Raw genomic sequence first — 13,095 nt, 5'->3', positions numbered from 1 at the left:
TTGTAATTCCTTTATATACAGTTGTATATACATAATTAATTTATTGAATATCATTCATTCAATTATTTTTCATGGTATAAGAGTAGGTCGATGGGCTTTTTCAAAGTTTGGCAAATATTTTAATAAAAAAATTGTAGTCTTTACCTAGAATTTATTTCCAGAAAATTTTTCATCAATTAATTTTATGAAAAAAATTGTTTTGAGTTTTTCCGTGAAAATTCGCAAGTTTGCTTGGCATGCTAGGGTTTGTGTTCAAAAAAAAATTTCGAGGGTGAATTTCGTGGTTTTTTTTTGCAAGCTTCGCAGGTTTGGAAAAATCCTTTTTTTTTGCATCTAAATTGCATTTTTTTCTAGGCGGATTTTTTATTGGAAATATTCCTTTTTTTCGTCAAAAAAAAATCGAGGGTTTCGATCTACATCGCGCGTCGCATTTTCTGTAGTTGTTTTTGTTGGATTTGGGTCTTCATGTTGGTTCACTATGTTTCACGAGACCTCTACTAGTTGTGTCTTTCACAAACTTAGGGTTTTTCCTAAAAACTCAGGGTTTTGTTACGCTACATTTTAGGGTTTTCACGATTTTTCCTCAAAAATTGTTTGTAGGGTTTTTTCGATTTTTTCCTCAAAAATTGTTCATAGGGTTTATAAATTTTCCTTAAAAATTATCATCTGTAATCCACAATGTTAGTGTGGGATTTTGGTTATTTGGGTTTTACTATTTTTTCTACAAAAACGATGATTTGTAACCTCAAATTTCTTAGTTTTTCGATTTTCTCCTCAAAAATCATGAATTCTCTTTTGGAGGTTCCCATTTTTAAGGTTTGATGGTTTTTCCTCAAAATTTGTGCTTTGTTGTAGTGAAGTTTGGGTATCACCTGGAGTTGCCAGGGCGAACATTTGCAATCGTGGCATCTTGCAATATATTCATTTTTTTTTGGCAAAAAAAAAATTGAGGGTTTTAGTTTGCATCGTGCATCACATTTTCTGTAATTGTTTTCGTCAGATTTGGGTCTTCATGTTGGTTCACTGTGTTTCACGAGACCTCTACTAGTTGTGTCTTTCACAAACTCAAGGTTTTTCCTAAAATCTTAGGGTTTTGTTGCACAACATTTTAGTTTTCACGATTTTTCCTCAAAAATTGTTTGTAGGATTTTTTTAATTTTTTCCTCAAAAATTGTTCATAGTGTTTATAAATTTTCCTTAAAAATTATCATATGTAATTCACAATGTTTGTGTGGGATTTTGGTTATTCGGGTTTTATCATTTTTTCTACAAAAACGATGATTTGTAACCTCAAATTTCTTAGTTTTTTCGATTTTCTCTTGAAAAATCGTGAATTCTCTTTTAGAGGGTTCCTATTTTTAAGGTTTGATGGTTTTTTCCTTAAAAATTATTCTTTGTTGCAATGAAGTTTGGGTTGCACCTGGAGTTGCTAGGGCGAACATTTGCAACCATGGTATCTTGCAGTTTATTCGTTTTTTTGGCAAAATTTTTTTTGAGGATTTCGGTCTGCATCGTGCATCGCATTTTCTATAGTTGTTTTTGTTAGATTTGGGTCTTCGTGCTAGTTCACTATGTTTCATGAGACCTCTACTAGTTTTGTCTTTCACAAAATCAGGGTTTTTCCTAAAAACTCAAGGTTTTGTCGTGCGACATTTTAGGGATTTCATGATTTTTCCTCAAAAATTGTTTGCGGGGTTTTTTCCATTTTTTCCTCAAAAATTGTTTATAGGGTTTATAAATTTTCCTTAAAAATTATCATCTGTCCGCGATGTTCGTGTGGGATTTTGGTTATTTGTGTTTTACCGTTTTTCTACAAAAAAGATGATTTGTAACCTCAAATTTCTTAGTTTTTCGATTTTCTCCTCAAAAATCATGACTTCTTTTTTGGAGGGTTCTTGTTTTTAAGGTTTGATGGTTTTTTCCTAAAAAATTGTGCTTTGTTGTAGTGAAGTTTGGGTCGAAACTAGAGTTGCTAGGGCGAACATTTGCAACCATGGTATCTTGTAGTATATTCATTTTTTGGCAAAAAAAAATCGAGGGTTTCGATCTACATCGCGCATCACATTTTTTGTAGTTGTTTTCGTCGGATTTGGGTCTTCACACTGGTTCACTAATTTTCACGAGACCTCTACTAGTTGTGTCTTTCACAAACTCGGGGTTTTGTCGCACGACATTTTAGGGTTTTCACGATTTTTCCTCAAAAATTGTTTGCAGGGTTTTTTTAAATTTTTCCCTCAAAAATTGTTCATAGGGTTTATAATTTTTTCTTTAAAAATATCATCTATAATTCGTGATGCTCGTGTGGGATTTTGGTTATTTGGGTTTTACCATTTTTTCTACAAAAATGATGAACCTCAAATTTCTTAGTTTTTCGATTTTCTCCTCAAAAATTGTGAATTCTCTTTTAGAGGGTTCCTATTTTTAAGGTTTGATGGTTTTTTCCTAAAAAAATGTACTTTGTTGCAGTGAAGTTTGGGTCGCACTTGGAGTTGTCAGGGCGAACATTTGCAACCATCGTATCTTGCAATATATTCATTTTTTTGGCAAAAAAAAAATCAAGGGTTTCGGTCTACATCGCGCATCGCATTTTCTGTAGTTGTTTTTGTCGAATTTGGGTCTTCATGTTGGTTCACTATGTTTCACGAGATCTCTACTAGTTGTTTCTTACACAAACTCAGGGTTTTGCCGCGCAACATTTTAGGGTTTTCATGATTTTTCCTCAAAAATTGTTTACAGGGTTTTTTCGATTTTTTCCTCAAAAATTGTTCATAGGGTTTATCAATTTTCCTTAAAAATTATCATTTGTAATCCGCGATGTTCATGTGGGATTTTGGTTATTTGGGTTTTACCATTTTTCTACAAAAACGATGATTGGTAACCTCAAATTTCTTAGTTTTTCTATTTTCTCCTCAAAAATCGCGAATTCTCTTTTGGAGGGTTCCTGTTTTTAAGGTTTGATGTTTTTTTCCTAAAAAATTGTGCTTTGTTGCAGTGAAGTTTGGGTTGAACTTGGAGTTGCTAGGGCGAACATTTGCAACCATGGTATCTTGCAATATATTTGTTTTTTGGCAAAAAAAAATCGAGGGTTTCGGTCTACATCGTGTATCACATTTTCTGTAGTTGTTTTTGTCGGATTCGGGTCTTCACGCCAGTTCACTATTTTTCACAAGACCTCTTCTAGTTTTTTCTTTCACAAACTCAGGGTTTTGTCACGCAACATTTTAGGGTTTTCACGATTTTTCCTCAAAAATTGTTTGTAGGGTTTTTTTTATTTTTTCCTCAAAAATTGTTTGTAGGGTTTTTTTTATTTTTTCCTCAAAAATTGTTTGTAGGGTTTTTTTTTATTTCCTTAAAAATTATCATCTGTAATCCACAATGTTCGTGTGGGATTTTGGTTATTTGGGTTTTACCATTTTTTCTACAAAAATGATGATTTGTAACCTCAATTTTCTTAGTTTTTTAATTTTCTCCTCAAAAATCGTGAATTCTCTTTTAGAGGGTTCCTGTTTTTAAGGTTTGATGGTTTTTTCCCTCAAAAATTGTGCTTTGTTGTAGTGAAGTTTGGGTCGCACTTGGAGTTGCTAGGGCGAACATTTGCAACCATGGTATCTTGCACTATATTCATTTTTTTGGCAAAAAAAAAATCGAGGGTTTTGGTCTGCATCGCATCACATTTTCTGTAGTTGTTTTTGTCGAATTTGGGTCTTCATGCCGATTCATTATGTTTCACGAGACCTCTACTAGTTGTGTCTTACACAAACTCAAGATTTTTCCTAAAAACTCGGGGTTTTGCAGCACGACATTTTAGGGTTTTCATGATTTTTCCTCAAAAATTGTTTGCAGGTTTTTTCGATTTTTTCCTCAAAACTTGTTCATTGGGTTTATAATTTTTCCTTAAAAATTATCATCTATAATTTGCGATGTTCGTGTGGGATTTTGGTTATTTGGGTTGTACTGTTTTTTCTACAAAAATGATGATTTGTAATCTCAAATTTCTTAGTTTTTCAATTTTCTCCTCAAAAATCATGAATTCTTTTTTGGAGGGTTCCTATTTTTAAGGTTTTTCCTCAAAAAATTGTGCTTTGTTGTAGTGAAGTTGGGATCGCACCTGGAGTTGCCAGGGTGAACATTTGCAACCATGGTATCTTGCAGTCTGTTTTGGAGTTGCTGGAGAAAACAGTGCTCAGTACTCTTCTGGAAAAGGGTTTGCCATTTTTTCCTCAAAATCATGGTTTCAAGCTTCAGTAATTCAGTGTGTCAGATCTCTAATTCACATGTGAGGATAACATCATCTTGGATAGCTTCTAGTACTCTTGGTCATTTACATTTTGTAGACCCTGAGAGGGTCTCCGTAACAACATAGTGTTCTTTGCATTTGTGATCAAAAGAACTTTAGTGTCTTCTATAGGGTATTAAAATGATATTATATCTATTCTATAATGGTCATCTTCTATTCTTAGTGGTCATCTTAGTTGTCGACTTATTTATCTTTTTAGTCAACTTATTTAGTTTGTTTAGTCTTTTAAGTGTAACTATTGGTTCGTTTATAAGAATGCGTAGTTTGCTTTTTAGTTGTAAGCTTTTTAGCTTTATTTAGTGTTTTAAGCTTTTTTAAGCTTTAGATTAACCGTTCATTCTTTTTAGAACATCGTCTTGTAATTCCTTTATATATGGTTGTATATTCGTAATTAATTTATCAAATTATCATTCATTCAATTATTTTTCAATTTTCGAGGTGAGTTCTTAAGCAAAATCCTTGATATTTTGGGGTGTAGCTTCATGTTTTGGCAAAGTTGAATCAAAAGGTTTTAAAGAATGTTAAATACATTCTAAAATATTTTTAAAGGGTTATCACATAAAATGCCAATTGCTTCATCACCAACAATAACGTCATCTCTAATAATAATATTTGTGATGAAAGATCTATTTGCTGGAATCTCTACCCTAAGGATAAGCCCCTTGCTCTTTTGCAGGGGTGCTCTGCTAAAAAATGGTCCCTCAAAGGTATAAAGTGCTTCAATAATATTCTTTGTGAGGGTCAGTTGAAGTCTTGGGTGTCCTTAAGCCAGGAATTTGATTTCCCTCCCTCCAATTGGAGGACCTATTTGATTCTTAGAGAGTCTTGTACCCACCCGCAACTACCTAAAAAGAGTTGTAATGATCATAAAAATATGGATAAGTTGAAATGGTCTGATGGGACTCTCTTAAGAATTATTATTTCCAAGGTGATTTATATAACTGTGTGTAATAATGTAGATGTATTTGACTATCTCAATCTGATTTGACATGTTGATTTGTCAGGAAAGAATTGGCAGAACATCTTTAGCAAGTTATGGAATAATATTATTTAGTCCAAAAGGGCATGCTTTAAATGACTTTTGTTACTTCAAAGACTACCTTATAAAGTGTTTAATAATGATGATGAACTATGTAGCATTTGAAGGAAACTTGATTCTATTATATACATATTCTCTGATTGCTTCATTGCTAAAGAAAATTGGAATCAATTCTATTTTAACTTGAAAGGATGGGATATTAAAATTAATAATTTTGAAATCTTGTATGGTTATATCTCTGGTTTAAATAAAGATTGTAATCTTTTTTGGCTAATTCTCTCTACTAAAGTCTTATGGCATATTTAGAAATTGAGGAATGTGGAAAGGTTTCAAGGATCCAAGAGGGTCCTTGATGAGTCTTGCAAAAGACTCATATTTTCTAATGTTCCTATATATGTAGGTAACTATTACATTAGATATCTCAAGATGCAAACTTATGAAATTGTTGGAAGATGGCACAGTGAAAGTTAATTCTTCTGAAGTCATTTATGGGCATACATGGGCATATACCAAGGACGAGAATAGACCCTTTGTGCAAGGGTTCAAGAAGTTTGTTAAATAATATAATGAAAGAAAAATTGAAGAGGAGAAATAAACCTAGAAGAAGACAATAGAGACAAAAAAGAACAGGAAAAACAATGTTAGACATCGCTTCAATGAAGGAGAATGTTCAACATCTGAATGGGTTAACTCAAATGAAGTTATTTTTTATATTGATTCCCCTATTAGATGGGTAAATTTTGACCAAAACAATGTGAGAATGAAATTTTGAAAGGATGCTAGTCCATTGGACATTTGATAGTATTTTTGGCCTAGTTATATGATGACAAGAACAACAATAGCTATTAGATACAATGAAGGATTGCCATTGCTACAGAGTACTCTAGATGAGAGCTGAAAGGTTATATATGACATAAGTGTCACCTTTTTGTAATATATGTTTTATAATATGTTGCATATGTTTTATAATAGTCTCTTGTCGACTCTTGGTTGACAGTTTATATACTATCCTCAACTATTCCACTTTGCTATATGTATGGTTTATTCACTATCTTTATTATAAAAAATGACAATGTCTCAATTTATTTAATGTTTAGACTATTACCTAAAATTATTGATCATAAAGATAATTTTTCTTCTTTGCATTGTTCAATTTTTCACCTAAATAAGCAATGGGTTTACCTTTTTTACTCAAAAAAGCTCTAATGGAATTGCCACTAGCATCATAATCTACTTGAAATACCTTATTAAAATCTAGAAGTGCCAAAACATATTGCTATGTAACTTTCTACTTCAACATATAATTTTTTTTATTGCTCTAGTAGGCCACTTATACTCTTTTCTATCCCCTCTCATTGTTTTACTTAGGGTTGCACAAATACTATTGAAATTCCTAAGAAACTCTTTGTAAAAACTAGCCAAACCATGAAAAGATCTCACCTCAATAGCGCTCCTTGGGGTAGACCATTCAAGGATAGCCTTTACTTTCCTTGGGTCCATTTTAAGACCATTTGTCGAGACAACAAATCCTAGGTACACTAACTCCTTCACAATCTACCTGAAAAACTTTATTAAAATATGGAAGTGGCAAAACATGTTGCTCTATAATTTTCTACTTCAACATATCAAAAATATTTACTACTCTTATAGTCCACTTAAACTCTTTTCTATCCCAGCTCATTGTTTTAGTTAGGGGTGCACAAATACTACTGAAATTCTTAATGAACTCTTTGTAAAAACAAGCCAAACCACGTACATGTCTCACCTCAATAGCACTCCTTGGGGTAGACCATTCAAGGATAGCCTTTACTTTCTCTAGGTCCATTTTAAGACCATGCGGCGAGACAACAAATCCTAGGTACACTAACTCCTTCACAAAAATACACTTCTTTAGGTAATCAACAACTTTTCTTCTCTTTATTTCCCAAGGACCCTACAAATATGCATTATATACTCCTCTAATATCCTACTGAAAATCAAAATATCATCCAAGTAAATAAGAACAAACTTACCCAAAAACTGTTTTAATACTTCATTCACGAGCCACATGAATGTGCTCAATGCATTGGTTAGCCTAAAAGGCATGACTAACTGCTTATAGAAGCCCTCCTTATTTTTGAAGATCGTTTTCCATTCATCTCTTTCTCTAATCTAGATTTGGTGATATCACTCTCCAAATCTATCTTTGTGAAGTACATAGCTCGAATCAAACAATCCATAATGTCATCCACCATTGGCAAGGGAAATTTATACATGAGATTAATCTTATTGATAGCTTGGGAGTTCATACACATCCTCCATTCCCCATTTTCCTTTGGTTCTAGTCTGCAAGTGCCACACATGGACTCAAACTTTCTTAAATCATTCGTTTTTGCAACAACTCTTTTACTTGTCTACTCAACTCTACACTTTAAACTGGAGTCAGTATATGGGCTCCCTTATTCAACAAACTGGCTCAAGGAATCAAGTCCATTTGATGACTAATATCTCTCATTGGTGGTAAGACATGAGGTACATTATCAGATACAATATCCTATTAAAACTCATGCAAAAAAATCGAAACTTCCACAAGCATATCTTCCACTTCTTCTTTGCTAGATTTAGTAATTAAAGAAAAAACACAAATTCTCATGCTTCATGCTATCTAGAAATTTTATTCCATCAACTAGACATATTCTTGCATCATTGGATGCCTTTTCCTTTATCTCCTTCAATGGCTTGAACACATGTCAAACTCTGTCCTTTGTGAAAGAATAGGTATTTGCATACCCATCATTTAATGCATGATGATCAAATTGTCATGGTCTCCTTAACAACATATGACAAACATCCATATGCATAATATCAATACCTCATCATGATAGTTTCCAATCTTAAAATTTACAAGACATTATTTGTTGACCAAAGCCTTGTGGTCCGTTTGTAGCCAAGTAATCTAGCAGGGTTTCAAATACCTTCTTCTTTCAAACTTCAATTTACCATCCATTTCCTCTAAAACATGGTTATCAATAATACCACCATCTAATAACATTGCACACTTTACCATTACATCTTTTGCAAAACAAATTCTTCCTTTGGGTTGGTTCTTGAGACTCATCATTCAATTAGTATCAAGAACCTCTCCTCTCTCTGCATCTTCAAAATGAGAATACTCAACATCTTTATCTACATGGGCAACTCATGCATTATCCCTTGGTTTTTAAAAACTTCTCCTTGCTTGATAAAGGGGACACTCATAGGCTATATTTCCTTCTCCACATTGGAAACATGTTTCACAAAAGCCTCCTCTTCTCGGTCCTCATCCTCTTCCTCTTTGATCTCAATTATTTTGATCACTAGGACAGTAAGCATTATTTCCCTTCTGATTCAAATTGCTACTAGATTCTTCATTCTTCTTCCGAACTTCATTTCGGCTTCCATAAGATTGTCCACTAGTCTTTCTACCACAACTTCTTCCATTTTATCTTTCTTATAAATCTTTTGTTTAGCTTCTCTTTTGCTTTAAAAGTAAACTGACACATCTTCAATTGCAGAAATTCTTACTAAACTCAACTCTTCACGAATACTTAACTTCAACCCATTTATGTAACAAGTAACTTTCTCCTTGTTGGCCTCTGAATGTCTTGTTTTGATTAGGATTCAATAAAATCTTTGGTATGCTCTTTGACAATTTTTCCCGCTTGCATCTTCTTCAACAAATCAAGATGATAGTCAAAAGGAATGAATTGTCTCTTCAAGTTTTCTACCATTCGATCCTATCTTGTTATTTTCTCTTTCCCTCTTCTATTTCTTTCTTCTTGAACTTATTTCCACCAAATATTGGCATGACCATTCAACTTAGTCTTTGCAAACTTGACTCTCTCAGGATCTTCTACTTCTTCACACTCAAAATATTTTTCCATTTCATTGATCCAATCGATCAACTCTTCTAGATTAAGATATTCAAAATGTGTGGAAAATTCAATCTTTGGCCTTTTTTCAATCTTAGGAACAACCCTAAAAAACCTAACCTCATCAGGATCTCTGGTTGCTTCTTTTTCTTCTTTGAACTGCCCTTCTTCTTCAGATTCATCCTCACTTTCATCTCTTGCCCTAATCAACTCCTCTGCACAACTCCTCTTGCAGTGCCTGAACTTGTCTTTGGATGGCTCTAAAACCCTCTTTTGTCACAATAACATTCCTCCACTTTTCTCACAGATCCACAACCATAGTCCTTTTTGAAGACATTTTTCTCACTTTTCTCACAGATCCACAACCATAGTCCTAGTGCATAATGACTCACATTTAGTGATCTATTTACACACTTAGGAACTTTAGCTCTTATACCAATTGATGAAGGGTACTTCTCTTACAAACACAAACACTAACAATAGATAAATAAATAGAAAATGCAAGAAATAAAAACTTTATTTCTATTATTCCAATGAAATGAGAACTACAACATTAAGAAAATTACATGCTATAGTCACATGGGCTGAAATCATTACAAAGAAAATCAACTCTCTAAGAAAACCCTATAATGTGGAGCCACAATCTGTACTATTGGACTTGTCCTCCTATAAACCTCGATTCACCTCTTTATTTAGCACCAATAATTTCCCTAGAATGTACTGGAAAGTGTAAATTTTCTTCTTTTTGGCTCCCAATGATCCAATGGTTCATTTTTCTACCCAGGTGGATTTTTTATTGAAATTTGAGTTTTGGTGGCACAACTTTTAGGAGCCATAACTTTTGACTTGGCATCAAATTCATTATTATAACATATCATTGGAAAGCTCACAAAGAGGTCTATATTACAAAATACATTTGAAGATCTATTTGTTCGAATTTGAATTTTTTGGGGGGGCTTCTAAGGTCCTCAATTTAGAGTTTGAAACTTCATTTGAGAAATTTATTGAGATGAAAACTTTAATATCTTCTAAATGGTGTAGGATATTTAGATGATTCTTTGACCAATCATTTTATTTTTCAATTTCATTCCTTGGGTTCAGTTTTCATGTCCATACAAACTTGAATAGGTTGACTTACTAAAAATGCCAGGTGAATATTTTTGGTTGTTTCAAGCTTTTGAGTATCCTACACCTTGTAAGTGTCATCATGGGCTCTAAAACAACTAAAGAAAAATACAAACAAAAGGAAAATACAATATTTTTGGGTGATGCAAGATTGCCCTTACACTATTGAATGCTCCTTCATTAGAGAGAAATAGATAGAGAGAGGTAGAGGGAGATATAAATATAGAGAGAGATAAGGAGATAGAGAGGAATTAATAGAGAAATAGAGAGATATAGAGGGGCGTGAGAGGAGAGAGATAGAGATATATATGAAGAGAAAGGGATAGGAGGTAGATATATAGAGAAAAATAGATATATCTGATTAAGAGAGATAGATATATATGATTATCTTTCTCTCTCCTCTCCTCTCTTCTCTTTCTTTGATTCTCTCTCTCCATCTCTCACTTTCTCTCTTTGTGTCACCTTATCTCTCCCTGTTCCCTCTCTCTAATGTTCTCTATCTTCCTTTTTCTTTCTTTCTCCCCCTTGCTCTCTTGATCTTTATCTCTCTATATATCTTTTTCTCATTTTCTATTTTCCCTATCTCTCTATCACATTTCTCTCTTCTTTTATGTCCCTCTCTATCTTTCATCCATTATATATTCATATCCATCTCTATCTTTTTATCTTCTATCTATCTTGGACTCTCACTCCCTCCTTATCTATCCATCTACCTCTCTCTCTCTCACATTAAAAACTCAATTTAATTGTTAAATTTCTTATAAATTAATTAAATAGTATTATATATAAAAAATTATTATACTTTTTAATTTTATTATTTTAATCAATAATATGTAAGAATAAATCATATATTATAATAAAATATATCATATGTATTTTTCTTTATTTAATAATATATCATATATAATAATAAATATAAGATCTATATGTATAATTAAATGACATAAATAAAGATATATATTGTAATACAAATATTTTATGTAATTTTTAATTTAATATATATAATAACTATAAAATATAATATATATTATAGTTATTTGTGAAAATGCAAATTTCCTTTGGTCTCTTTTTCGGTTATCAAAAATCTTTGATCAAAATTGGATAAAGAGGTATTTTGAAATTAATGGTCTATCTGAAATTAAGAGGTATTAAGATTTCATGGCTCATCTTGTTCTAGAACCTTTGGAAGTGGTTGATTTCTTTCTTCCCCCAAAACCAGTATGGATTGGTCCACGGATTCCAATGATTGTTCACCTGGTGGGTATCTCGGTTGCTCCAGGCCCTTCTTCACCCGCTCGATGATCTTTTTGACTCTGCATAAAGAAAGATACCTCATGGCCAGGTTTGGACATGATGCTCTCAAAATACACAATTTAGATAGATTTAGTTTTAATCCTATTTCAAATTTTCTGGTTTTTAGAAAGATTGGAAATTTTGAAGAAACATTTTATTATTTATTTGCTACTTCTATTAATATAATCGGCTTCGACCCCTGGATGCTCAAAAAAAAAATTATAATTATATAGTTAATATATAATGAAATAATATACAATATATATAATAAAATAAGTATAGTTATTAATATATATATATATATATATATATATATATATATATATATATATATATAATATAGTTATTAATAATATATCATTAATTGGGGGGAACTATGAAGTCGTTGCATTTTGCTTCCTTTGCTAGGGTTCTGCCTAGATGGCAACCCTCTGAAGGCAATTTTCCACCTAGAGGGCGTGCTTCTTGGGCATTGATGGCTCAACAGGGCTGCTCCCAAGTAGAGCATATTTTTGTTTCCCTTTGAGGCATGATGGATGGCGCTTGAGTTTCTTGCGTTAGGGGGTTTCTATTATGCAAAGCCTGGACATGAGATTTGACCCCCTTGTGGGTTTGGTGTGGGGAAAGGTGGGTCTGAGAGGGTTGAGATTGAAAATGAGATGGTTTGGAGGTTTGTTTCGTCTAGGCCCTAAGTGGTGGTAGAGTCTCCTTAGCTTGAGCAATAGGCAAGGCTCCTCTCTTTGGTCTCTAGGTCGGTGACTGATATGACTATCATAGTTAATCTGACAGAGGAGGTGGAGAAGGAGGTGGTTTGCAATGAAAGGGTTTTTTCTAGGCTAGGGCTTATTGGGTGTTTCAGAGGTTTATGGCCAAGTCTTTATGATCTGCATAAGTGGATTTTTGTTCATTAGGAGCCCATTCTAGAAGGGTGTGTTCAAATTTACCCACATGCTCGAGGATTTTTTGTTGTTTTTTAGAATGAGTTGGACATGAACAAGATTTTGTGTCACTGTCAATGGTGTTGGGAGGGCAGTCACCCATTGATGCTAAAACCTTGGCACTCAGCCTTTAATCCTCTGTCTAAATCTTTCGATCAAATGTCCCTATGGGTGAGGCTTCCTAATCTTCCCATGCAGTTTTGGTTTGATTCTTGTTTTGAGGTTGTTGGTAATTCTTGATGACTAATGAAGGTTCTCTAAATTTGTTGCATACTACCTTTGCTCGGATTTTGGTGGAGATGGATGTGTTTAAGGCTCTTCCACTAGAGATTTCTATGAAAACTTTGAAAGGATGTTGGGTTCAACCTGTGGACTTTGAAGGGGTCCCCTTTCAGTGCAAGAGATGCTTTAAGACTAGGCATAATGCTACCTTTTATGACAAGCGTAGAGTAGAGAAAAAAACAACTTGGTGGAAAGAGGTGACATCTCAACATTACAAAATGGAGAAGATTA

The sequence above is a fragment of the Cryptomeria japonica genome, chromosome 6 (assembly GCF_030272615.1).
Source record: "Cryptomeria japonica chromosome 6, Sugi_1.0, whole genome shotgun sequence".
NCBI classification, from domain to species: Eukaryota; Viridiplantae; Streptophyta; class Pinopsida; order Cupressales; family Cupressaceae; genus Cryptomeria; species Cryptomeria japonica.
The sequence above is the reverse complement of the archived record's forward strand: the minus strand, read 5'-3'. Positions refer to the sequence as shown.